Consider the following 13,601-nt stretch of genomic DNA (forward strand, 5'->3'; position numbering starts at 1 on the left):
AAGAAATGACAGCTGTCAACTAGAACCTGGGCCAGCACATTGTGTCCTGCAGGCCCAACCCAGCCTGCTACTTGTTTTTTATCAATAAAGCTTTATTGGAACACAGCCACACCCATTCATTACATGTCTTCTACCACTACTTCCACGGTATCATGGCAGAAGTCATGTGGGCCAGAGAGACAAAAATATTTACTCTCCGACACTTTCCAGAGAAAGTTTGCCTGCTCCTGAATTAGAAGGTAACCTCTGAGGCCCAGAAATGTATCTCTCTAGTCAGAGATTTGGAACCCTAAGAACCTGCTCTTTCCTCTTTTTGTCCAGTGGTCTCACTGCCTCCCCATGGTTTGGGATGTGTGGAGGGCATTTGTTGTTTCCTCTACTCAGAATCCATCGTTCTTCTGAAAACAGCCTCTTAACCTTGGGGCAACTCCTGGCCCTCATTGGATAAGATCTCAATATAACTGTCAATCAAAACACCCCACCCTCTCCTTGGGCATGGGACCCCAGCTGAGCCAATTTTATGTTCACTTACTGGAATTTAAATCTTGTGCTGAGAAAAGAGCCATTGACAGCCATTAGGTCTCCTTCCTTTCACCACGGAGCCGGAAGGGAGCCCGCTCCCAGGTCCCCGCAGCTGCCCTGGTTATCTGTCCCTCAGACAGCCAATTTCTCAGCCTTTTCTGTGATTCTATGGGTAGCCCCATCTCCTCCTAAAATATTCCTTTTTATGCAAATTAGACAGAATTTAAACCAAATGTTTACACCCCAGAAAAGCCCAATGGATGCCAAATGCAGGGATTGGATTAAGCCATGAGGCATGCATCTGCCCATTTCACAGATGGACACCTTGCCTCCAGGGAGGAAAAGCGACAGTCGGGACAAGAATCCAGACCTCTGTCCTGTTCCCACAATTTCTCCTAACCCAATGTCACCCTTGATCATTCAAAATCAATAGCATCAGACAGCATCAATCCCAAAATACAGGCATCATTTTAGAAATTAATAAATACGTAAGGAGGAGCCTTCCTCACACAGAGAGCAGTCATGACAACTCTATAGAAAGAACGATTCCCAACGAGAGCTGTGTGTGTATGTCATGTAATATCAAGAATTAAAAAGCGTCAAAAGATCAAGTGGGAGGAACATTAAATATGAATGGGATGAAAGACACATTTCTGTGCACGGAATAATGACTTTAATGAGTTTCCTCACCCAAGTCACGGCATCATAAAGTAGGAAAGCCGGGAAAGGGATTGAGGAGGGGAGCGGGGAGTGCAGGGGAGGCTTTGTGTGTGAAAGCAAGATGAGCAGGTAGGTAGGGGAGGAAAAGACAAGAGCTGAAAGAACTGTCAGGGTGAGTTCCGGGCCCTGATGCAAGTCGCCAGATTCCCAGGAGGTGCCTATGGGCACAGAGCAGCAGGACCTCCAGCCCTGGGGCAGCTGACAGTCCCCGGAGCCCCACAGAGTCCCACTGTGACCCAACCCTCACCCCAGCCCACCTGGACACAGGTAGTGTGGGTGCCAACCAGTTGGCAAAGCACCTCTGCTGACCTTGGCCACCCAGGGTAACCAGATGGGAGCCATGCTTGGAGGTGGTGGTTTCCCCAGCGGGCCAGGAGCAATTACACATATGCTATGATCAGAATGCCTGTGTCCTCCCAAAATTCATGTCAGAATCCTAACCCCCAAGGTGATGGAATGGGGAAGTGGGGCCTTTGGGAGAAGATTAGGTCATGGGGGTGCAGCCTTCATGAATGGAATTGGTGACCCTATTTAAAGAGGCCCCTTGCTGTGAGGCCACAGTGGGAAGGGGATGTCTATGAACAACGAAGTGGGTCCTCACTGAACACTGAACCTGCGAGAGCCTTGATCTCGGACTTCCAGGCTCCAGAACTATGAAAAATAAATTTCTGTTGTTCATAAACTACCCAGGCTATGGTATTTTGCTGTAGCAGCCTGTACAGACCGAGATAACACAGAAGGACATGACATAAGTTTTAAAGGCAGACAAACCCTAGCCACCAATCCTGGGGCTGTCACCTCCCGGCTGTGAGGCTCAGAGCAGGCAATTTAACATTCCTTCAACTTGAGCTTCCTCGCCTGTGAGGTGGGATGCTGTATTTTCCTCACAGTGCTGTTGGAGGATTAAGTGAGAGGACACACAGAAGCCTGGCCATGAAGAAGACGTCCAGTAACCATCAGTCCTCTTGCCCTCACCCTCCCGCAGGCCATGCACTCAGGGGCAATCCAGGAAATAGTTGTTTCCAATGTTATTCAGAGTCGACTATCTTGTGCCATGTTCACAGTAGCTCAGGAGACCAGGAAAGCTCGATTGCCTGTTCACACCAGAGACAGAAAGCCGCAATGGCAGGCTGGCGGTGAGGAAAGATGTCTACCTTTGTCCAGCCTCCCACTGACTCAGAAGAAGCTGAAGTCAGTGCATGGCAGGCCCATGCAGAGCCAGCCCAGAGCCCAGCGTGCAACGACTTGGAACAGGTGCATTTCCATGACAACCTTCTGCTTCCACAATGATTGTCATCTTCCTCCTGCATAAGGAAACGCCCCAAAATGCCCAAGCAACATCCAATGACTTCTCAGCCTCCAGCACTCTGAAGCGAGGCCTGCAGCACTGCAGGCATGGCTGAGTTCCATGGAGCTGATCAGGCGGTCCACGAGAGGCAGAGACGAAAGTTCCTGCCTCGTCTGCATCATCAGACTGACATGCCACGAAAATCGTAACAGTAAGAATGATAGAAAGGCTTAAATGGCACTAACTGTGAACCAAGAACTCTGCATATAAGAACTTACTTAATCCTTACAATAACTATGCTAGATAGATTTTATTATGCCCATTTTATAGAAAAAGAAACCGAGGCACAGAAAGGTTAAGTAACATATCCAAGGTCATATGGCTAGTAAGTGCCAGAGATGAATTCCAACTGGGATCACCTGGTTCTAAAGTTCATGCTTCTAACTCTGAAGAACTTCATGGAAATAAGCCTATCAGAAGAGGAAGCCGGTCAGAAGAAGGCTGGGATGTAGCGGGTGGTAAGTACCGCTTAGAAAGAAAGCAGAGCATGAAGCCCAAGGAGCCTTTTGTTTGCCATCACAGATGCCACTCAGGAGATGCAGTGCAGGGACTGGAGCTTCAGCAGATGACACAGTTCTAGAGCCTTTGCCACATCTCAGGTTGTTTTTATTGTCCCCTATTTCTCTGCAATGACCAACAGCAAAGCAGTTAACAAGGAAGTCCTGTGGCTTACCAAGGTAGGAAGTCATGGAGCCACCATAACCCGTCTTGCAGCCCAGCTTGGTGGGGTGTTGGGGAGGGATGCCACAGATGTCCATACCCCACCTAGGAGCCAGGGCAGGTTCGGCTGGGGCACCAGGTAGACTTCAGAACTGGGACAGGAGATCCATGTCAGATCTAGATTCAAGCTGTAATAATAATTTATTTGTATCATTGTAATTATTTGTTTAACGTCTCCCAATTGGCTCTATGTGAGAAAGTGAGTGAAACTATGTCTGTCTTGTTCAGTTCACATCCCCAGCTGCTGGCTTAGAGCCTGGTGTACAGTAGGTACTCAATAAATATTTATTACATCAATGAGCAAAGAGAATAAGTATAAGCCAGGGTTTCTCAACCACAGCACTATTGGCATCTGGGGCTGGATAATTCTGTTTTTAGAGGCCTGGGCTGTGCACTGTAAGTTGTTTCAGCAGAGTCCCTGGCCTCTGCACATTAGATGCCAGTAGGACTCCCTCCTCGAAATAAGAACCAAAAATGTCCCCTGGGGGGCAAATTTGCCCCCAGCTGGGAATGACTAATATAAACCAGTATTCTTGGCTAGTGCCACTAATTGAAAGACAGAAGCCAAATTTAATCTGCATATGCAGTGGGCAAGAAGGAATCCGAGCCCTAAAAGCCAGGAGGGGCTGAGAGGAAGAAGGTGTGAAAGTCAGGGCCACCCACTGAGATCTCAGATGACTACCAAGTGCACCCTCCAGTTTGTCTCTTGGGTTGTAAGGCAGGAGGGCGATTTGTGCTTACTTTAACATACAGAACAGGGTAGGTGGGAATGAAGGGGGTGATGGCAGCGTCCAGGAGAGAGAGGTGGACCCAAGACCAGACACCAAGGCAGGACAAAAACAGCCCAGGCGTGGGCCTGAGAACAGATTGGGCAGCAGAAATCCCCACGCAGTTCCCGAACAAGGAATCTTTTGACAGGTGGCCTTGCAACAGCGACCCTCTCTTGTCTCTGCTTTGAAGCCTGCCCTGTGCAATGTGGCCTCACACCCAGGAGGCCCTCAGATCAAGGTGGTCTTGGCAGATCCGCTAGGAGGGATTAGACCGTGACATTACAGCTACATGACGGCCTCGTTCTTATTACACACACACTCGCCCTGTCTAAGCTTGCGAACTCCGATTTGTTTATTTCTGAAAAACTGTCTCCACCAAGACACCAAGCTGGGCTGCGAGAGATAGCACTGACTCAGCCATTTCCCCATCCTCAGCATAAAAGGATCTAAAAAGAATAATTTAAGCTTCTCTGGAGTGAGATCATTTAATGAATCTTCTCGATGCTAAGAGGTTTTATATGCCTTTTTAAAAACCCGTCCCCAAGCACGGAGCTATGATATTACCTTGGAGAGCAGAGAGATGAAGTGATACACGTACGCACAGCACACAGGAGGAAGGAGGTGGTTTCCTTGGCAACAACATCCATGTTCTGGCTTCCCTCGGCTAAATTGGAATATATTGAAATATCTGCTTTGGGCACCTCTTTTGCGAAGGGAAATGAGTGGTTTTCTATTCATGCACTCTCAGAACCGCGAGCCGGCAGCTGGGGAGCGATGTTCTGTGAGTTCGAAAGCATCTGAATGGGGCAAGGCCATTAGCAAGCTGGCAGAAGTCCCCAGCCTTCCTTTGCAAAACTAAACCATCGCTTCCTCAGCCAAGGCAAAATGAAAGCAGCAAACACATGAGGTTCGACTGGCCGGACAGATAGGCTAGGACTCTGTCTCATGCAGTCTTTCTATGGCCACTGCTCTGTAGCTTTCCAAACATACCCAGCTCGATAGATCAGACTCCAAAAGTCTACTCACGATGCGCTTAAAATGGAGAGTGGCTGTAAGAAAAATATAGACCTATCGAAAAAAGGTCCTCAAATCTGATCTGCTCAAAATCCTTGACAATAGGGAGGCAGCTATGCCCCTAAAGCACAGTGCCTGGCACCCAGGAGTATGTTAACATCATGTTTGTGGAATCGGACTTGGACTCAGGCAGACCTCAGTTTTGGCCCTGGCTTCACTATTAACATTCCGCATGACATTGCACATGTTCCATAAACCCTCTGGCCTCAGTTTCCTCCTCTCTAAAGCAGAGACAAGCATCCCTTCCTATAGAATTGTGAAGATTAAATGGGGTGACCAGTAAAATGCCTAGCGTGAAGGCGGCATTCCGTTATGGTTACTTTTCCCCACCAAGAAACAAGAAGCATTGTTTCTTTCAGATAGGCGAAATTTACAGAAAAGAACAGTGTCTTAGGGAGAGCAGGAACAACCTCACCCAAGGAGCCAAACTCCTTTCCATTTTTATTTTCAGGGTGCTTTTGGAGAGCTGAGACAGCCTAGGTTGGGAAGTGTCTGGATCAGGAGGTCAGAAGGGTCAGCTCAGTCGTAACCACAGAACCAGCCACAAGCTTCAGGGAAAATGGGACAAGGAGACAGCGAGGGTCTGAGGTCTCCGCAGGCCAGTGGCAGGTAGCAGAACAGAGACCAATGGGAGCATCAGCCATCAGCTGGGGCCAAGGAGGGGATGCTGAAAGGGCAGGGAGGTGAGGTCTGCTGGGGAGGAGGACCAGCCCCACACATGAGGGACACAGTCTTTATAACCGGCTCTCTATTTAAAGACCCTCACAGAAGATTGTACACTATGTTTTGTTGCAATAGCTCATACTCGTCACTCCTAAGAAGGTCTTTCATAAGACTCAGTTAAAATAGTTGCTTCAATGTAAACACATCAGGACCAAGGATTTCCCGTTAGAAGCACAGACTTTAATTCCTAGACTGTCATTCTTTCTAAAAAGTCTTATGAATACAAAATGGCATTTCAGTTCTATGTCTAATATTTATTTGTGTGCCTTTGGGGGAAAAAAATATTTTCTAAGCCTTCTACTTGTGCTCTACACAATGACTGCCCTTTCCTAAAGTCACAGGACAGCAGGGAGAGTAAAATTAAAAGGCGGGCAGCATAGTGAGTGGGAACACACCATCTGTGTCTTTATATCATATGATTTTATGTCTTCTGACCATCTGTGAAAGAGAGGTTTGCTACTTAGCTGAAGAATGTACAAGCTCAGGCCCTTTCCCCCTGGGAAGGTAAAAAAAAAAAAAAAGAAAAAAAAAAGAATAAAAATCACAATAATAATTCAAAAGATCCTCTAGAAAAATAAACTTCTACTGCTCACTAATAAATTTCTGAAAAAAGAACATCACTAAAAGGATATTTGTTCCGCAAATTTTAAAATGCATTCTAAATCTACAATAATTAAAACAGTGTGGTACTAGCAAAAAAAAATTAGCAGATGGAACAATGAGGCAGACTCAATACATAATGTATTTAAACTTTAATATACTTTTAAGATAGAATCTCGTGTCATTATGGGAAAATATGGACTATTCAGTGAATTATGGCTTGAGGATAACTGACCAACCTACTAGGGAGCAAATTTAAACTCTATCTCTACCTCACACCACATGATTTTTTTTTTTTTTTTTTTGAGACAGAGTCTCGCTCTGTCATCCAAGCTGGAGTGCAGTGGCGCGATCTCGGCTCACTGCACACTCTGGGTTCACACCATTCTCCTGCCTCAGCCTCTCGAGTAGCTGGGACTACAGGCGCCCACCACCACGCCCAGCTAATTTTTTTTTTGTATTTTTACATGTTAGCCAGGATGATCTTGATCTTCTGACCTTGTGATCCACCCACCTTGGCCTCCCAAAGTGCTGGGATTACAGGCATGAGCCACCGGGCCAGGTCCTTTTGTTTTTTTTTTTTTTTTTTTTTTTTGAGACAGAGTCTTGCTCTGTCACCCAGGCTGGAGTGCAGTGGCGTGATCTGGGCTCACTCTGCAAGCTCCGCCTCCCAGGTTCACACCATTCTCCTGCCTCAGCCTCCCTAGTAGCTAGAACTACAGGCAACCGCCACCATGCCTGGCTAATTTTTTTTTGTATTTTTAGTAGAGAGAGGGTTTCACCGTGTTAGCCAGAATGGTCTCGATCTCCTGACTTTGTGATCCACCCACTCTGGCCTCCCAAAGTGCTGGAATTACAGGCGTGAGCCACCACGCCCAGCCCACACCACACTTTAAAATAAATTCCAGACCAGGCACAGTGGCTCACACCTGTAATTCCAACACTTTGGGAGGCCAAGGCAAGAGGATTACCTGTGGCCAGAAGTTCAAGACCAGCCTGGGCAACAGAGCAAGACCCTGTCTGTACAAAAAATTTAAAATTTACCCAGGCATGGTGGTACAGGACTGTAGTCCCAGTTACTGGGGAGGCTGAAGTGGGAGTATCGCCTGAGTCCAGAAGTTTGAGGCTGCAGTAAGCTGCAATTGTGCCATAGCACTCCAGCCTGGGCAACAGAGCAAGACCTCATCTCAAAAATATAAAATAACATACAATTCCAGATAGGTCAAATATTTAAAAAATAGAGTATTAAAAGGAACTATGAAGTAAGATTCACATTATCTTCAAGTTGTATGCCAAACATCTTTTATGCCCCATGTCACACCCTGTCAGCTCCTCTTTTTGTTTCACCACCCCCGCCATGCCACATCTCCCTCTCTCTCTGCTCCCAGCTTCTCTGGCCCAGCTCTCTGGGATACCTGCTGTCAGTGACCAACTCTGCCATTCTGCTGTGTGCACAAAACTGGGAGTGCAAGGAGTCCACATCCCCCAGGGAAGCCTTTGATTCTTGTGTAATAAAAATCTTCTTCCCTCTGCTGGGGAGCCAATTCTGAGGCATGTTCTCCAAAGTTCCTGACAGGACCCCAGCAGGACTGAGCCCTATTTCCCCTGTGTTGGCCTCCCCTCCTGTCCTGTCTCCCTCTTTCCAGCCTCCCACTCCTCTTCCCTGGGAGCCAATCACAAAATCAACTCTACAGATAGGCCTGTGTCACAGGTTCTGCTCTTTGGGGGACCCAAGCTAAGATGGGTAGGAAAGACCTAAGTACAGAGCTAAATTGAGAAAACATGAAGAGAAAGGTCAATAGGTTTATTTTCTTTAAAATGTAAAACTTCTGTACATCAAAATATTTCACATATACTCTTCCCTTTCCTTCCAAAACAATTTAGGCTAGAAGCCACTAGATGGGATTAAGCAAGGTTGGCATCTATGCAAAATGAGACAGCAGCCATTGGGGCACTGGAGCACATCATGGGGTGGAGGCGATCATGGGGTATCAAAGGCTAAGCAGGTCAAAGGGGCCATACATGAGGGTGAGTGGTGGCCCAGTGTGAGTGGCCGAGCCCAAGTGGTACGAAGGGGGCATCTGAGGAGTAGGAGTAGCTTGGGGTGTCACAGCCTGAGTAGGTTGAAGAGGTATCCATGAAAGGAGGTGGCCCAGCACAGGGTGTTGGAGCCAGAACAGGATAAGAAAGGCAGCTCTAATACACTGGTGGGGAGGGTGTCCCTAGGGCAATGGCAATGATAAGGGATTGGTTACATACAAGGTGTTGATCAAATGACTAAATATATTACAGAAGATGAGATAGGTGCCAGATTTTTCACTGTCACAGAAGACAGTTATAACAACGGCCTGGTGTGGTGGCTCACGCCTGTAATCTCAGCACTTTGGGAGGCCAAGACAGGTGAATCACCTAAGCTCAGGAGTTCGAGACTAGCCTGGCCAACATGGTGAAAACTCATCTCTACTAAAAATACAAAAATTAGCCAGGTGTGGTGGTGGGTGCCTGTAGTCCCAGCTACTTGGGAGGTTGAGACAGGAGAATTTCTTGAACCCGGGAGGTAGATGTTGCAGTAAGCCAAGATTGCACCACTGCACTCCAGACTGGGTGACACAGCAAGACTCTGTCTCAAAAAAAAAGAAAAAAAAAAAGACAGTTACAACAATGGAAAGGGAGAAAGGCAGAATATACCCTATGGCATGTGATCAGAATTGGAGGCATTAACATAAACTTTGACGTCCCACAGTGCCTCCTGCCCCCACCCTGGCTCCTGTCCCATCTTACACAGATGCCAACCTTGTGTATATATAGATATATGATAATCACTAGCAATTATTTTACAAATTTACTCCACTATGGCAACAATTTAAAATTAAGCAAATATGATTTAATGTATATGTATTAGTCTGTTTTTACACTGCTGATAAGGATATACCTGAGACTGGGAAGAAAGAAGGTTTAGTTCAACTTGCAGCTCTGCATGTCTGGGGAGGTCTCATAATCATGGCAGAGGGCAAAAGGCACATCTTACATGGTGGCAGCAAGAGAGAAATGAGGAAGACAGAAAAGCAGAAACCCCTGATAAACCCATCAGATCTCATGAGACTTATTTACTGTCATGAGAATAGCATGGGAAAGACTGGCCTCCATGATTCAATTACCTCCCCCTGGGTCCCTCCCAGAACACATGGGAATTCTGGGAGATATAATTCAAGTTGAGATTTGAATGGGGACACAGACAAACCACATCATTCCACCCCTGACCCCTCCAAACCTCATGTCCTCACATTTCAAAACCAATCATGCCTTCCCAATAGTCCCCCAAAGTTTTAACCCATTTCAGCATTAACCCAAAAGTCCACAGTCCAAAGTCTCATCCAAGACAAGGCAAGTCTCTTCCACCTATGAGTCTGTAAAATCAAAAGCAAGCTAGTTACTTCCTAGATGCAATGGGGATACAGGCGTTGGATAAATACAGCAGTTCCAAATGGGAGAAATTGGCCAAAATAAAGGGATTACAGGACCCACGCAAGTCTGAAATCCAGCAGGGCAGTTAAATTTTAAAGCTCCAAAATTATCTCCTTTGACTCCAGGTCTCATATCCATGTCATGCTGATGCAAGAGGTGGGTTCCCACGGTGTCGTGCAGCTCCGCCCCTATGGTTTTGCAGGGTACAGCCTCCTTCACACTGCTTTCTCAGGCTGGCATTGAGTGTCTGCAGCTTTTCCAGGTGCACAGTGCAAGCTGTTTGTGGATCTACCATTCTGGGGTCTGGAGGACAGTGGCCCTCTTCTCACAGCTCCACTAGGCAGTTCTCCAGCAGGGACTCTGCATGGGGGCTCTGACCCCACATGTCCCTTTCACACTGCCCTAGCAGAGGTCCTCCATGAGGGCCCCACCCCTGCAGCAAACTTCTGCCTGGGCATCCAGGTGTTTCCATGCATCTTCTGAAATCTAGGCAGAGGCTCCCAAACCTCAATTTTTGACTTCTGTGCACCCACAGGCTCAACGCCATGTGGAAGCTGCTAAGGCTTGGGGTTTCCACCCTCTGAAGCCACAGCCCAAGCTGTACGTTGGCCCCTTTCAACCATGGCTACAGCTGCTGGGACACAGAGCACCAAGTCCCTAAGCTCCACACAGCATGGGGACCCTGGGCCAGGTCTATGAAACCAATTTTTCCTCCTGGGCCTCCAGGTGTGTGATGGGAGGAGCTGCCATGAAGGTCTCTGACATGGCCTGGAGATATTTTCCCCATGGTCCTGAGGAGTCACATTAGGCTCCTTGCTACTTATGCAAATTTCTGTAGTCAGCTTGATTTTCTCCTCAAAAAATGGGTTTTTCTTTTCTACTGCATCATCAGGCTGCAAATTTTTTGAACTTTTATGCTCTATTTACCTTTTAAAATGGAGTGCCTTTAACAGTATCCAAGTCACCTCTTGAATGCTTTTCTGCTTAGAAATTTCTTCTGCCAGATACCCTAAATCGTCTCTGTCAAGTTTAAAGTTCCACAGATCTCTAGGGCAGGGACAAAATGCCGCCAGTCTCTTTGCTGAAACATAACAAGAGTCACCTTTGCACCAGTTCCCAACAAGTTGCTCATCTCTATCTGAGACCACCTCAGCCTGGACCTTGCTGTCCATATTGCTGTCAGGCTTTTGGTCAAAGCTATTCAACAAGTCTCTAGGAAGTTCAAACTTTCCCAAATTTTCCTGTCTTCTTCTGAGCCCTCCAAACTGTTCCAACCTCTGCCTGCTACCCAGTTCCAAAGTTGCTTCCACATTTTCAGGTATCTTTTCAGCAACTCCCAACTCTACTGGTACCAATTTACTGTATTAGTCCATTTTTGCACTGCTGATAAAGACATACCCAAGACTGGGAAGAAAAGGAGGTTTAATTTGACTTACAGTTCCACATGGCTGGGGAGGTCTCATAATCATGGTGGAGGATGAAAGACATTTCTTACATGGCAGCAGCAAGAGAGAAATGACAAAGAAGCAAAAGCGGAAACCCCTGATAAACCCATCAGATCTCATGAGACTTATTCACTATCACGAGAATAGCACGGGAAAGACAGGCCCCCACAATTCAATTACCTCCCCCTGGGTCCTTCCCACAACATGTGGGAATTCTGGGAGATACAATTCAAGTTGAGATTTGAATGGGGACACAGCCATACCATATCAGTACATTTATATATATGTGTGTATATATATATATAATATAGATGTAAATGTGTGAATTTATGCTTACATGTGTGTGTCCACTGAGAGAACCTGGGAGCTGGAGCTGTGACACTCCAATAGTAATGAGCACACCTAGGACCCAGATCTTGTCTTCTAAAAACCATTCTCTACTAAAAGGAACAAGGGCTCCCTGGAGAAACAGCTGATTCCAAAGCTAAGGAGGAGTACGTTGGTTTACCAAAAATTAAAGAATGTTCAAAGAATGATGGGGACTAAATCAAAAAGACACAGAAGCCCTCTCAAAGGGGCATCTACTGGTTAAATCCAGGACAGCTTGAGCACCAGAATAAATAATGATATTAATGGATTATAATGCATTGCATCAAACAGAAATCCATGAGTTTATATAGACAAAATATACAAATGAATAAATTGAAAGTTTAGGAGGAACAAGATATTTACATAGTCTCAAAGTACCTCTTCATTTAAAAAAATGTATTAATTACAAATGAGAAAAAGTAACTTTACAGTGGAGAAAACTGGCAGAAACCATCTTCAAGTGATCAAAGCTTCACTCTCCAGTAAGGAGAGAAATCAAAATCCCATGTGATATGAGGGGATGCGACAAGGAGAACTCAGCATCATTTCTGATATTCCTGCCAAATACGAATAAGCTGAAGCAAGTCCTGAAAAAACATCAGAAAAACCCACTGACAGATGTTCAAGAAAATAACTGACCTGTACTCTGCAATAGTGCCAAGGTTATGAAAGTCAAGGAAAGCCTGAGGAACTGTCCCAGATAAAGGAGAATGAAGAAACATGACAACTAAATGCAAATGTGATTCTGAACCGGATCTTTCTGCTGCAAAGGACATTGTTGGGACAATTGGTAAAAGTTGAACGGTGTCTGAGGAATAGTTGGTCCTCATGTACAAGGTCAGCATCCTGATACTGATGGTCATATTAAGTTATGTCAGAAAATGTCCTTGCTTGTAGGAAATGTGCACTAAAGTATCCAGGGATGATGAGGCATCAGGTCAACAACTTACTGTCAAATGGGTTTAGAAAAAAAAAAATTCTTTATACTCTACTTGCAACTTTTCTTTCTTTATTTTTTTATTTTTTATTTTTTTAGACAGAGTCTCACTCTTTTGCCCAGGCTGGAGTGCAATGGTACAATCTCAGCTCACTGCAACCTCCACCTCCTGGGTTCAAGCGATTCTCCCCTGAGTAGCTGGGATTACAGGTGCGTGCCACCATGCCCAGCTAATACTTGCAACTTTTCTATAAACTTGAGATTATTTCAAAATAAAAGTAAAAGCTGGGAGCAGTGGCTGATGCCTGTAATCCCAGCACTTTGGGAGGTCAAGGCAGGCAGGTTGCTTGAGTTCAGGAGTTCGAGACCAGCTTGCCAACATGTCAAAAACCCGTCTCTATTAAAAATACAAAAATTAGCCGGGCATGGTGGTGGGCACCTATAGTCCCAGCTACACAGGAGGCTGAAGTGGGAGATCACTTGAACCCAGGAGGCAGAGGTTGCAGTGAGCCGAGATCGTGCCACTGCACTCCAGCCTGGGTGACAGAGCAAAATGCTGTTTCGAAAAAAATAAATAAACAAACAAAAGTTTTTTAAAAAAAACCATAAACATGTAACTGACACACTGGAAAAAAATGCAAAACACAAGATAGAAAAGGGGTCACACATGGTTCCTGAGAGGTAGGCATGGAGGCTTCCCTGCCAGCCTCCTCAAATAGCAGGCCCACTGCCAGGCCAGCCTCCGAGAGGGAGGGAGAGAGAGAAAGAGAGGGGGATGGCTAAGCCAGGTCCCTGGGCCTGTCCTTCCATGATTCCACTACACTGGGCTGAGGTTCCTCTGCCTGCCTTGCCCCCAGTTCCCACCCCTACCCCCAGCCCTGGGATGAGTCTCCCTGGTACCAGCTGTG

At 46.2% G+C, this 13,601-nt stretch overlaps 1 long non-coding RNA gene across 1 annotated transcript; it reads right to left on the reverse strand.

The window, feature by feature from the left end:
- Positions 1 to 1,082: 1,082 nt before the first annotated feature.
- LOC129480964 (uncharacterized) lies at positions 1,083 to 5,091 on the reverse strand. The gene is made up of 2 exons (XR_008657201.1): positions 4,645 to 5,091; positions 1,083 to 3,438 (listed from the first exon to the last, which is right to left on the reverse strand). It is a non-coding gene; the product is annotated as an uncharacterized lncRNA (long non-coding RNA).
- Between the last annotated feature and the right edge of the window lie 8,510 nt (positions 5,092 to 13,601).

Source organism: Symphalangus syndactylus, chromosome 4, assembly GCF_028878055.3.
Source record: "Symphalangus syndactylus isolate Jambi chromosome 4, NHGRI_mSymSyn1-v2.1_pri, whole genome shotgun sequence".
NCBI lineage: Eukaryota > Metazoa > Chordata > Mammalia > Primates > Hylobatidae > Symphalangus > Symphalangus syndactylus.